Genomic DNA, 14,578 nt, shown 5'->3' on the forward strand with positions numbered 1-14,578 from the left:
ACTAGACAGTATATAGAGACTAAGTTAGATATATATAATTCTGAACTAAGCAGTATATTTATTTCTTGGAGAAAAACCGTGTGCTTTTGCTGTCTATCTATTAGCAACAGAATCCAAAAAACAACTAGATTTATTTATTTTAAAATTGAAAGTTTTTCTAGTGAAAGTTATCTTGCATGGGGCAGAGACAGCTGAAATAATTTTGAAAAAAACTGTGTGTTTCCCTGTGAGATTCAGCAGCAGTTGCACATCCCAATAAAAGGCTATATTTAATATATTATAATCTTTTAAGTATTTTTCATTACTTGTCAGTTTTGAAAGACTCATTCAGTGACATCCATATTAAAAAAAAGGTGTTTGTGGGTGAGGTTCAGTAGCAGCTGTACACCCCATGAAAATGCTGTCACGAATGTCAAGCCTGTCTCAGATACAGCAATCTGAAACAGCTGGCTGTGACTGGAGTTACCTTGGTCACTTACCAATGAATACATATTTTCAGCCACCATGAAGGATTTACTGTGGAGTTGTGTTTACCAAAACCAGTTATTAATATTATACACTTAAATCACATACACATGTAGCATGAGCCTCATTTGACTTCGTAAGTTCACAAAGAATCACAGAGAATATACTAGAATAAATGTATTTAATTTGAAAAATGTTTCCAAGGCTTAATTACAAAACAATTGATAACAAGACATACAAAATAAGTTGTACAAAAAAGTTTTGGAAATAAAATAGGAAATTAAACTAACTTACTAGTTTAAGACTTGGTGTGAGAGGAGTACACTTTGAGAAGGATGGCACACCAACCTAGATTTAGAAATCTATATTTAAAAAAGAGTGTTTGTGAGTGTTATCATGCAATTGCACACCCCCAAAAACCCACTATATATTCTAATGTTTTCTTTATTTCAATACTTGTCAATTTTGGAAGGTTCAATTAGTGACATCCATATGAAAAAGGATGTTTTGTTGTGAGGTTCCACAGCAGCTACTTATCCCAAAAGTACACTATATATTCTAATCTTTTCTATTTTTCAATACTTGTCAGCTACACACCCCAAAAAAATAAAGAAGGTGTTCTTGTTTTTTTACAAAGAGTAGCACAATCCCCCCAAAAATATAAATGTTGCTTGTTAGAATTATATTGTGGAGCAGTGTCATAGGAATTGTAAGATAACTGTCACGATCAATGGGTATCTGTGGGACCCTTACACCCAGCGAGGCCCTGTGGAGAGTGTAGGATGGAAGATCTGGTCAAGTATACACAGAGGTCCGGGTAGCACCAAGCAGAAGATTGGATCAGGTTGGTAAATAGTCTGCAGTAGGTATAAACCAGGGTCCAAGTAGCTTGGAAGCTGGAGACTGGATCTGAAGGTGAGATAAGCTACAGTAGGTATACACCAGGTTCCAGGTAGCCGCAGCAGGAAACTGGATTGGAAGACGTGATGTTCTGCGGGAGGTATAAACCAGGGTCCAGATAGCAGCAGCAGGAGATTGGATCAGAAGGTGTGTTGTTCTGTGACAGGTATAAATCAGGGTCCAGGTAAGACCCAGGTAAGTGCATTGGGACCCGGCTAAATAATCGGCGGGTACGGTGCATGATAATAACATTCCTTCCTTTCCCTATTTCATTGAGCGTTCCCCTGGTGTCGTGACAGGTATCTTCAAGTAGCTCCAATTTGTTCAAGTGCCATTACTTCTCTTGGCAACCAAAGGATCACTGTACAAATTAGGAGCAGCCCAATACCAGAATTGGCGGTATTACTACTGTTACGTCCTCTACTAGTAAAAAAGGAAATGTCCGAAGAAAGTTGACAAAAGCGTCCTCAAAATCCAAACACTATTTTTCAAATTCAATCTCAAACAAAACATCAACTCTTGATGTAAGAAGGTTTATTAAGAGGGAATTTTCTGATGTATGTGGTGATTTGTCCAAAAAAAGGAAAATAGCTAACATTTCATACATCACCCGCAGTGGCAAGACAAGGCTGTCCACATTTTGCTAGTACTGCTGGTACTGGTATACGCACTTCATTGGCCATTCTAAAACAGAGTTCCCAACGCAATCATGCATCTTCCACAACTTCCCATGCCCCACCTTGTCGCTCAGAGTGTACGTCTGTTACAGACACCTCCAAAAAAGCCAAATCAGTGCCTGAAGATACCACTGTGGTTGAAGAACAACTTGGGCACTCACAGAATCCTGAGGAGCATCTAAGGAGTGTATCCATGAGTGCTATATGTGAGTCTGAGGTTTCAAATTCAGACACTGTATTAATAGAGCAGCCCTCTTCAAAAAGTCCTCAACCATTTGAAATTTTGAGGATGACTAGTAGTATTAGTGTTGATGATTTACCCATAGAAATTGATGAGGATTATTGTGCATCTGAAAATGAATGTGTTGTACATGGATGAGATAATTAGGAGGATGATGATGATTGTGTTAAAGTAAGGCAGTCACTAGTGTTACTACCAGCAGATGCCCATGATAAGCACATTATCATTCCAAGGCATAAGACCAAAAAAACCCACATCTTGTGTTTGGAAATACATTTATCCAAACCCAGACAACATTTGTCAAGGCATCTGTAGCATTTGTCAGGCCAAAAAAAGTAAACGTTGAATATCTGCAGCAAATTAATTCAAGTCATAATTCCAAATGAGACAAATTGTGTATAGTAGCAAGCAGCTCAGCATCATCTACCAGCCGAATGGATAGAGACTTGCAATCGTCATCAGTGTCAACACCTTCGCTATCATCCTCCGTAGGTAGGACGTAGTCCAGCATCCAATTATCAAATTCCAAATAACTCTCTTAATGCAATCAATGATTCCCAAGACACATCCTTGTATGCTACAGCTGCTGCTACTGAGGGGGACAAATCTATACAAAAGTGGGAGCTTAACGAGTAAGCATTTTACACAATTTTCTGTAAAGCAAGCATTTGCAGGAGGAAACAAGTATGACATTCAGCATCCTGTTGCACAACAGATCACTAAAGCCATGACAGCTATGTTAGCATTGGATGTGCGTCCAATTTCCGCCATCAATGCATCAGCTTTTAGATGAATAGCTGAGATCATGTGTCCACGCTATCAAATTCCATTTCGATTCCATTTATCCAGAACAACAATTCCTCAGCTGAACTGTAATGTTAAGCAAAAAGTAATTCAGTCCTTAGAAAATGCCATTGAACTGACAGTCCACTTATCTACTGATATGTGAACAAGTAGTTCTGGTTAAAATCAAAACTAGATGACCGTGACAGCCCAATGGATAGGTTTATCGCCATCAGCAGCGCCGGTGGCTTCACCATCATCCTTCTCGTCCTTTCTGCATAGTAGACCTAGCACTCAATGCCAGGTCATTCACAGGCAAGCTACTCTGTGTATTGCAGATTTCACAAAGAAACATACTAGTGTCAATCTTTTGGAAAAACTCAGGAATGTGAGTGCAAAATAGTTCATCTCACTTAGACTCTCCTCGTGATTCCTCATTGCTGTGTGCATTGCGACTTTGGTGAATTTCAACACGTACCATGCTTTGCACACACAATAAACTTGGTGCTGTTAGATGCCCTGCCACTGTGGCTGTGGTATTCTTAGTTTGGTCTTGTGAGATTACCACATCTCATGTGACCAGACTAAGCACACAAACCACACCTGCACTGATAGGGCAGCTTACAGCATCGCATATGCTGCTGGCTGCCTGTCAAGAAACAAAAAGAGGTGCCGGAGTCTGGAGGCTGGATAAGAAGAGACCAGAAGAGAGAAAGGTAAGTGCTGCTTCTTAAATATCAGGGAAGAGGAAGAAGTGATACAATGTCTGTGGAGGGGGTAGATGGCTGGGGATGAGGGGGTGATGAAATGGTAACTGGTTGAGAGCTGGGGGTGATGGTTTGGTTGTGGGGGGTGATTAATTGGCTGGGGGAACGGTTAATGAATTTGCTGAGGGGTGATGAATTGGCTGGGGGTGCTGAACTGGCTGGGGGTTTAATGAAATGGCTGAAGGGGAGATAAATTGGCTGGGGAATGATTAATGAAATGGCTGGGGGTTTGATTAATAGGCTGGGGGGCTGATAAATATGCTGGGGGGGATCATCATGGTCATCATCTTCATCAACATTTATTTACATAGTGCCAGCAAATTCCATAGTGCTTTACAATTGGGGAAAAACACAGTAATAAAACAATACTAGGTAATACAAAGAGGTAAGAAGGCCCTGCTCGCAAGCTTACAATCTCCCAACTCCCAACTCCCAACAATAGCAGTAGAGAAACCAAGGGCTAGATTTACTAAACTGCGGATTTGAAGAAGTGGAGATGTTGCCTATAGCAACCAATCATATTCTAGCTCTCATTTATTTAGTGCATTCTACAAAATGAAAGCTAGAATCTAATTGGTTGCTATAGGCAACATCTCCACTTCTTCAAACCCGCAGTTTAGTAAATCTAGCAATTGGTTTCTCTACTGCTATTGCCGTGTCCTGAATTCACTAGGAATCATAACAGGAAAGTCTTATTGTGAGAGGGAGGGAATTCCATAAAATGGATGCAGCACGAAAAAAATCCTGTAGATAGGAATGGGAGCATGTAATGAGAGTGGATCAGAGATGCAGATCTTCTGCAGAATGGAGTTGTCGAGTTGGCAGATATTTTAAGACAAGTGAGAACATGTATATAGGTGCAGTTTTGTTGATGGTCTTGTAGGTTAGTAGAAGTATTTTATATAGTATTCGGTAAAAAACTAGCAACTAATGAAAAGACTGACAGAGTAGTTCAGCAGTGGAAGAGCGATTTGCAAGGAAAATCAATCTAGTCGCTGCATGCAAAACATATTGTAGGTCTGAGAATCTGATTTGGAGAAGAACAGTAAGGAGGCAAATGCAATAGTCAATGCTGGAGATGATGAATGCATGAATTTGAGTTTTTGCACTTGTGTAAGATATGTGTGTATTCTGGAAATGTTTTTTAAATGAATGCAACATGATTTAAATATAGAGTCGATGTGGGGAACAAATGACAATTCTGAGTAAAGAATCACATCTAGGCAGCAAGCTTGCGGGGTGGGATTTGTGGTCATGTTGTTAACAGAAATAGAAATGTCATGTAGGTACCTTCTGTTGGTGGGTGGGAATATTATTAACTCCGTTTTTGAAAGATTGAATTTGAGTTGACGAGAGGCCATCCAAGATGAAATGGCAGAAAGACAGTCAGTTACATGGGACAACACAGATGGTGAGAGATCAGTAGAGGATAGATAAATTTGGGTATCATCCGCATAGAGATGATACTGAAATCCAAAGGAGCTTATTAATTTTCCTAGATAAGTGGTATAGCTAGAGAACAGCAGAGGACCTAGTACTGAATCTTGAGGTCTAGCAGAGGTGCAGCCAGAGTAATTAACAATGAAAGAATGATTAGAAAGGTTGGATGAGAACCAGGATAGGACAGTTTCTTGAAGACCTAGGGATTGTAGCGTTTGTATGATAAGAGAGTTGTCAACAGTGTCAAATGCAGCCAGAGATCCAGGAGAATTAGAAGAAAGTAATGGCCTTTAGTTTTAGCAGTGGTCAAATTATTGAGAACCTTAGTCAACAGTGGAGTGTAGTGAACAAAAGCCTGACTGAAGAGGATCCAATAGGTTGTGTGCGGAAAGGAAATGTGTAAGGAGAGTGTAGGCAAGTCTCTCTAGAAGCTTGGAGGGGCATGGGAGCTGAGGGATGGAATGGTAGTTTGAGAGCGAGTTTGGGTCAGAATTTTGTTTTTTCAAAATAGGTGTAATCACTGTATGCTTGTATAATTATGGGAAGATACCACTAGTGAGAAAGAGTTACAGATATTAGTTAGAGGTGGAAGGAGCAGATGAGACAGAGATGTTCTGATTTGCGAGATAATAGGAACAAGAGGACAGTAGGTAGAGTAAGAAGAGAGTAGATACTTCATCTTCATTTGTGGGATCAAATAAAGAGAGGGTGACAGAGGGTGCTGGGAAGGAAATTAACTGACTGCTTGTTGAGGAAGATGATACCATTTTTAATCTGATCTTGTCAATCTTGTCCTTGAAGTAGGAAGCTGATAGTAGTACTGATAATAATTGGCGAGTTTGGGGTTGGAGGGTTGAGAAGAGATTTACATATGTTAACAAGGCATTTGGGGTTAGAAGACTGAGCAGATATGAGCAATAGGAATTTATGTTTGTTTAGCAGTGTCCAGAGCATTTCGATAGGAGTGGTAGATAGAAACATATGTGAAGAAATCATTAGAGGTACGAGATTTGCGTCAGTGACGTTCTGCTTTACGGGAAAAAATTAAGATTTTGTGTTACTTTAGTGTGCCACGCCTGACATTGGAGTCGACATGAGTATGAATATTCGCTGGACCCACTTGTTTAAGGGCTGTTGCTAGGGTTTGGTGAAAATGAGGTACTACCATATCAGGGAAAGAGATTGTAGAGATTAGAGAGAGAAGGTGTTGGACAGAGGTGGAAAACTTTTGAGCTAAGATTTCTGCAGGTATGAGGAGTCCTGCTAGAGGTTGACAGCAGAGAGGATAAAGTACTGGTGATGAACCAAGAGGGGGGAAGTAGTGTTAAGGAAATCAGAAACTGAGCATAGTCTAGAGGAAACAAGATCAAGGCAATGGCCATCCCGATGAGTAAAGGATTCAACCCACTTGGAGTGGCTGAGGGAGGAGGCTAGAAGGAGTAGTATGGAAGCAGAATTGATACGTGGATTAGCAGTGGGGATGTTGAAATCACCCAGGATGATGGTGGGGATGTTGGAAGATAAGAAGTGAGGGTGCCATGCAGAGAAATATTCAAGAAATTGTTGGTGTGGTCCAGGGGAGCGAGAGATCACAGCAACATGCATAGTGAATGGATTAAAAATATGAATAGCATGTACTTCAAAAGATGTGAATGTAAGTGATAAGTCATCTGGAAGAACTGTAAATGTGCACTGTGGGGAGAGAAGTAGTCCAAACCCACCTCCTTGTCTTCCTCCAGGTCTCGCCGAGTGGGTGAAATGGAGGCCACCGTGTGAAAGGGCTGCAGGTGAGGTAATGTCTGAATGTGTAAGCCAGGTTTCAGTTATTGCCAGAAGGTTGAGCAGGCGCGGGCTGGGAGAGGGAAGCGGGATGCGGCCGCATCATTGATGCGGCCGCCTGTGCGCTGACGCGGCCACATCTCATGTAATCAGATGCGGCCGCCGGTGAAAATGGGGTATATTGCATTCAGGGGGCGGCCGGCCAGCCTACCCCTCTGCCCTAATAGCGGTCTGACTAAGCGGCCCGGGGGGGGGCGCTTCCCCCCTGCCCCTGGGCCAGCCCGCCCCTGAGGCTGAGGCTGTTTGAGAGGAAGAAGTTGTGTATGGAGGTAAGATTGTTACAAACAGAACGTGCATTCCAAAGGGCACATTTAAAGCATTTGAGAAGGGATGGGAGACATATTTGAGGTGGAGGAGTGTAGGGGGCATGGATTAAGTGATATATCACCAGCTAATAGAAGCGAAGAAAGAGAAAGATGGGCTAGATGATTGTAAAACTTGTGACCTTTTATATCCTGGCGACAGGATGAGTGTCAAAAGTTCATGAGTGTTGAATAGAGGTGAGTGGAGTAATAAAGGGGCAATGTGGACAAAGTTGTGACCTGTAGGAAGCGTGACAGATGATGTAGTCCTAAAAGTATGAAAGCAATTTGTTAAACATTGGGATTTAAGAGCAAAAAGGCAACACATTTGAGGGAATTTAATGAAATACCTAGTTGCAATGTCTAGTGCAGTTAAAGAAGTAATACAAAGTTAGGCTGCAGCAGATGTAGGTTATTACTGCATTTTTTCAGATGTTGTTCAATGTTTGTTCAACTTTGCTATTGAACTGTGCATTTCCAAGCACTTTGTGAGAAAACCCACTTAGTGTAGGAAACCCCAACATGTCACACCCCCAACGCGTTTCCCTTTAGGCTGAATGGTTGACGAAATGGCTGTTGGGGGGGGGTCATAAATTCGGCGGCTGGGGATTTATAAAATGGCAAGGAGGGTGAGTAATTGACTGGGGGTTGGGTGATGAAATGACTGAGGGGGCCTCAAAAAATTGTTGGGGAGGGGATGAATTGCTCTACTACTTTCCCTGTTGTGAAGTGAATTTTTACAAGTTTGTCCCCTCTGTCCAATCTGGATATTCATCTTCAACTAAAGTTCACCTTATTCCTTAGTCTCCCCTTTCCAGAAGATCAGGATATCATCTATATAGCGCATCCAAATAATTAGATTATCTGTATATTTATTTGGGTCTTCATTGAAGAAAGAGTTGAATCTAAGAGACTTTGGTCTATGGTTTCTATAATATACTTATTGCAATTAAAAATATATATGTTTATTGATATATTAATAAAATTGTTATTTTCTTAACCAGTTCACAGCAAGGTGAATATGATAAAATTATTATAGAAAAGTGAAAAAGAAAGAAAATATGTCATTAAAAAAACCTTTATTTATTAGTCCCTTCAGTAGAATCAGCAATGAGATGCTTATCTGCACATGTATTCATCAATAATCTATATTTATTATATCTTTTGTTGGTAGATTTTAATTATTTATTTTCTATCTGTAAAGTGTATTTATTACATTATTTTTATTATTTTTCTGAGGACATAATTTGTCAGGAGCCTCATTAGTCCCTACATGGATCTACATGTCTATGAGCTGTGGTAATGAAATTGCCTTCTCATATTATTATACTTTATTTAATGTGATGGTCTTATTTTTATGTAATCACAAATGATCATTCTGGGAAATGATTTCCTCATTAGTATAATAACCATCATCAACAACATTTATTTATATAGTGCTAGCAGATTCCGTAGTGCTTACAATTGGGAACAAACAGTAATAAAACAATACTGGGTAATACATTCATATGTAGAGGTAAGAAGACCCTGCTCACAAGCTTACAATATATGGGAAAATGGTTTATTACAAAAGGGTATGTGCTACATCATATTGAATATTTGTCCAGCTAGAATGCAAAGATTACAAAGTATTTAGTGTGCTGTATGCTCAGTCACACAACTATGTTGGTCAGAGGGTTGTTGTCTTGTGTTAGCTGTGTAGAGCGTGGTAATAGGGTAACCTAGGGAGATTAAAAAGGTGGTAGAGGAATATTATAAGCTTGTCTGAAGAGGTGGGTTTTCAGAGAATGCTTGAAGATTTGAATACTAGAGGAAAGTCTTGTGATGCAAGGGAGTGAATTATACAATTTTAAGTCTGATCTTATTAATCTTGTCCTTGAAATAGGAAGCAAGATCCTAGGCACTGATGGTAGTCGGAGGGTTTTGAGTGGGAGGATTGAGAAGAGATTTAAATGTGTTAAAACGGCATTTGGGGATAGAAACCTGAGCATAGATGAGAGATTGGAAGTATGCTTGTTTAGCAGTGTCCAGAGCACTTCGATAGAAGTGGTAGATAGCAGTATATGCGCTGAAATCATTAGATGTACAAGATTTACGTCAGTGACGTTCAGCTTTATTAGAAAGTTTTTGCAGATTTCGTGTTACTTTAGTGTACCACGGTTGACAACGAAGTCTATGCGGAGTATCAACAGTCGCTGGAGCCACTTGATCAAGGGCAGTATCTATGGTACGGTGAATATGAGGAACTGCCATATCAGGGGAGGAGAATATAGAAATTGGCGAGAGTTGGTGTTGGAGAGAGGTGGAAAACAGTTGAAACTCAATAGAGTTAATATTCCTGCAGGTATGAGGAGGCTTGGAAGAATTTGACAACAGGAAGGTAAAAGCACTGGGAGTGAGCAAGTAACTAATAAGGTGATGATCCAAAAGGTGGAAAGGAGTGTCAAGAAAATTAGAAACTTAGCACAGTTTAGAGAAAACAAGATGAAGACAGTGGCCATCCTGATGAGTAGCGGATTCAATCCAGGGAGAGAGGTCAAGTGAGGAGGTTAGAGGGAGCAGTTTTGAAGCAGCATTGTAACGTAGATTAGCAAAAGGGATGTTGAAATCACCCATTATGAGGGTGGGGATGTCAGAAGATAAGAAGTGAGGGAGCCATGCAGAGAAATGTTCAAGAATTGTTGGTGAGGTCCAGGGGGCGATAGATCACAGCAACACACATAGAAAATAGGTTAAAAATCCAAACAGTATGTACTTCAAAAGATATAAAGATGAATGATTTGACATTTGGTATAACTGTGAATGTGCACTGTCTGCCTCCAGGTCTGTGAGTGTGGTTGAAATGGAGACCACCATGTGAAAGGGCTGCAGGTGAAGCAGACTCTGATTGCGTGAGCCATGTTTCTGTTATTGCCATAAGGTTGAGGTTGTTTGAGTGGAAGAGGTCATGTATGGATGTAGGTTTGTTGCAAACAGAGCATGCATGCCAAAGGGCCCATTTAAAGCACTTTAGAAGGGATGGGAGACAGGTGATATATTTGAGGTTTGCTGGATTTCGGTACTGTTTAGATATACGCGTGTGGGAGAAGTGTGGGGGAGCTGGATTAGGTGATGTATCACCAGCTAATAGAAGCAGGAGGAAGAAATATAAGAAAGATGATTGTAAAATGTGTGTCCTTTTAGTTTCTGGCAACAGGGTGCGACTGTTATAACTATTGAATTTAAATTGGAAAACAGTTTATAAGTGTTAACTAGAGGTGAGTGAAGCAATGAAGGGGCAATGTGGTCAGAGGTGTGTGTTGCAGCAAAGGATGAAGGATGATATAGTTCTAAAGATAATATCATAAAGGGAAAGCTAGAAAAATAATTTGGCAAACATTGGTATTTGGAAGAAAAATAGCAACTAATACAGGAATTAAAAGAATTACCTAGTTGTAATGTCCTGTGCAAACAGTCAGAAGTAGCAGAGTAAAAGATGCAGCAGATGTAGAGTATTTATACAGGTCTTTGGTTGTTGTTCAATATTTGTTCAACTGTCTTGTTTAACTGTATTTTATAAACACTTTTTGAGTAAAACAGTGTAAAAAAACACACGTCTGCCCCCACATACGTCTCCTTCAGACTAAAAAGTTATAGTGAGACTGATTTCAAAATAAGTTACATCTGTGCTAACTGGACAACTGATCAGAGAAGCGAGGGGAGAACTTTTTTCCTTACTCACGTATATGAGAGTCAGGCCACAGTCATAAAATTGGTTCAACAAGCAGAAATTAAACACAGGTTAAGCAAGTAACAAAGTCCTATTACATAATTTTTAAAATATGCAGGCACAGTTGCAGAGATGAAAATAAGAGAGGATGAGATAAGATGTTCAGTTCTTGTACATACCTGGGGATAAACAGATGAACACTTTGGGCCTGAGTCATTAATTAGAGCAAAACATAAAACAGGAGTAACATTTGCAGCTGGGCAAAACCATGTTGCATTGGAGGGGGAGGTAAATTTAAAATGTGGGGACAGATTTATAGTTGGGGTAGGACATGTCCTAGACCAACCTTAAATTTCAGTGTAATAATAAAGCTAGCAAGTATTTGTGTGCTAGATAAAAAAAACAGCCAGTATTTAACTTATGTGCAAAATAATAAACTAATTTGCACTCCTTGCATTGTGCCATGGTTTGTCTCAGAGAACATTTACTCCTTTTTTGCATTAATGTCTCAGGCCCTTTGTGTGACAAACACTATGGGCCTGAGTCATTAAGGAAAGTAAGGCAAAAAAAGGAGTAAATGTTCTCCGGGACAAACCATGTTACAATGCACTCGGTGCAGATTAGTTTATTATTTTGCACATAAGTCAAATGCTTGTTTTTTTAACATGCAACACAGAAATACTCAATAGCTTTACTTTTACACTGAAATTTAAGGTTGATCTAGGACATGCTCTACCCAAACTATAAATCTGTCCCCATATTTCAAATTTACTCCCCCCTCCAATGAAACATGGTTTTGCCCAGGTGAAAAGTTTCTGCTTTTAAATAATTTGCTCTCCTTAATGACTCAGACCTTTAGTGTAGAAAACACACTTCAATATAAATCTTATTCCAATAAGAAAGTGATCCTTCTGAAAAAATGTTCCTTTATATTTTTGTAACAATGTAAGGACTCATTAGATACAAATGTTTGTTTCTGATGTGATGACATCACGCTCGATATTCAGTGCGAACGGTACAGAGAGGAGGGTGCTGGTGCCGCAATCAAGTGAGTATTCTTTTTTTTTTTTTTTTTTTAAATTACCCACTCCCACCACCAACGAAGAGGGGAAGCATCAGAGCCCACTGGGGATACCCCGGCTCCCCGGAGGGCCAGGCCAACCCTGGTCATAAAAGTAGCTTAGTTGATAATCTTAGACAACTCCGTTAGTTGGTAAACTTAAGTTAGAGTAATTCACTCATGTGCTAAGCCTGTTGATTACTATTTCACTTTGTCATTCACTGATCAATATATATAATTTATGCAGGAAAATAATTGTAAATTCATAAATTCCTGTTAGTTCTGTCTAAGAGGTATAAAACTACATGTAATGCTGTAGTCTTATTAGTTCACTGATTGTGCTTTGTAGCCATTCATAGCTAGCTCCCATACAGATTTGTCAGGCATGTGCACAATGGGTGAGTTCACCCTACCATTCCACTTTTAAAAGTGCAAGTTGCATTCTCGTTGCGTTTGAAGATGAATCAGGCCCAGACATTTTTGAGGCAACAATTAATAAACACGACTTGTTGACCAAGTAATGAAAATCTAGCAAAGTCAACCCTTTCTTTGAAGTGAGCACCTGAAAAGATTGCCAAATCAATTTAGAGGCAGCATTTACCTACAGGAAGGAGGGTACAACAAGTTAATAAAGCTATTTGAGAGGAAAAGTAGATAATTATAAAGGGTGCATACATTTTTTGAAGGATTATTTTTATAATGTTGATACTGCCCTGTCATATGCAAGTTAATTACTAGTCATATAGACCTGCAAATATGTGTTTGTGAATTAATTCATAGTATTAGCTTGATGTGTCTCAGAGGAACTCTGTGTCCAGCCAAGGGTTAAATCCGAATAGGGGGAGGCTAAACTACAATATCTCTTTAATTTTCTTTTTAAACTCTTTTGCTCTACTCAAGACGTATTTATGGATAGAGAGTTTCAGACACGTAGTTATAGATGGGTGCCTAATATCAATTAATTGTACATGTCGTAAAAGCTCTTGAAAGTTCTCATTAGGTTTATATCAATAACATCAGTGATGTCTCAGGACATCTCAACTGGGGGGACAGAGCAGCTGGGATAAGTGTGAATTGAGGAAAGTATGGACACATGAAACTGTCATATTTTCTCAAATGTCCTACCTACAAGAGACATGTTTGGCATGCAAATTAAGAGAAACTTGTTGTGAAAAGGTAAAATCATCTCAGTAGGACATTCTGGTGAGTTAGGCCCGTGTAAAGAAAACCTGACTTGAAAGGTGTTTGAACAGAGGTCATAAACTTATTGTATCTACATAGACTTTCTAGTTCTGACATCACAGTGGAAAGGTGGCTGTGGGTACCTGTGTCATGTTTAAAATGTCCTGTAACTCTAAGAAACTCTACCCTTTTTGGGAGTCAACACCATATTGAGAAGTGTCCCTTTATTTCTACTTCTCGAAATAAGGCAGAACCTGATCATTTGTAAGTTATAATTAAATTTTTTTATTCCCTTTTATTTTACAAGAAACTATTGTATGAGTATCTTTGCATCTCATTTTGATAATGAATTTTGTCTTAAGCGTTTTATTTTAGTGGATTTATTTTCCATAATAAATTACACTTATTAAGTTTAGGTCTCTGTGTTCTTATGAATTCACATGTCAGACTTAGCTTGGTTTTGGAATGCTACATACTTGAAGCAGAGGAGATCATTTGGTTTATGATAACTTGGAGGAAAGTAAATTGTGATAGATTACAGTAGTTTAAACGGAGAACTGAATGCTTTCTGAGTAAGAGTGCCAGCACGTCACACAAAAGAGGTGGTGGCATAATTGGTATAACAAAATTAGTGTGTGGCATAGATAGGGAAAGTTTTAATCATTTTAAATAAACCAGGTGGTTATTTTTGATTAACCCTTTGTCACACACATATCACGCACACTCACTTAAATTCAGGATCTTGACAAGCCCGAAGATCAAGGAAGAATTTTCTCCAACTCTTAGTCTAACATAGGATGTGGAATGTGTCTAACATAGGATGAAGATGAGTAAAACAATTAGCTAGGGATTTTTTATGTTAATTCCCTAACAACAAAAGGAGTCTAATAATAACAGGGTCGTAGAAGGCTCCATCCCAGCCTCCAGATAAACTGAAAAATCTTTCTCCTAATTACCATGTAAAGCTTATAAGTCCCAAAAACGTTGAAACTCTGGCAAGGAATGAACCATTTGAAGGCCCAAAATCTAATAAGTAGAACAACACGTCATTTACTTATAAAGATAAACACTCTTTCAACTGTTCATATCTTCACCTCAAATCTGCTGATATTCACATATCATGGTGATGGTTCAATGACAATGGTAAATAACAGATAAGAGAAGAAGTAACCATATCTGGTCCCCTAGGCCAATTGAGAGGGAGCAGACATTA

The sequence above is a fragment of the Mixophyes fleayi genome, chromosome 5 (assembly GCF_038048845.1).
Source record: "Mixophyes fleayi isolate aMixFle1 chromosome 5, aMixFle1.hap1, whole genome shotgun sequence".
Classification (NCBI taxonomy): Eukaryota; Metazoa; Chordata; class Amphibia; order Anura; family Limnodynastidae; genus Mixophyes; species Mixophyes fleayi.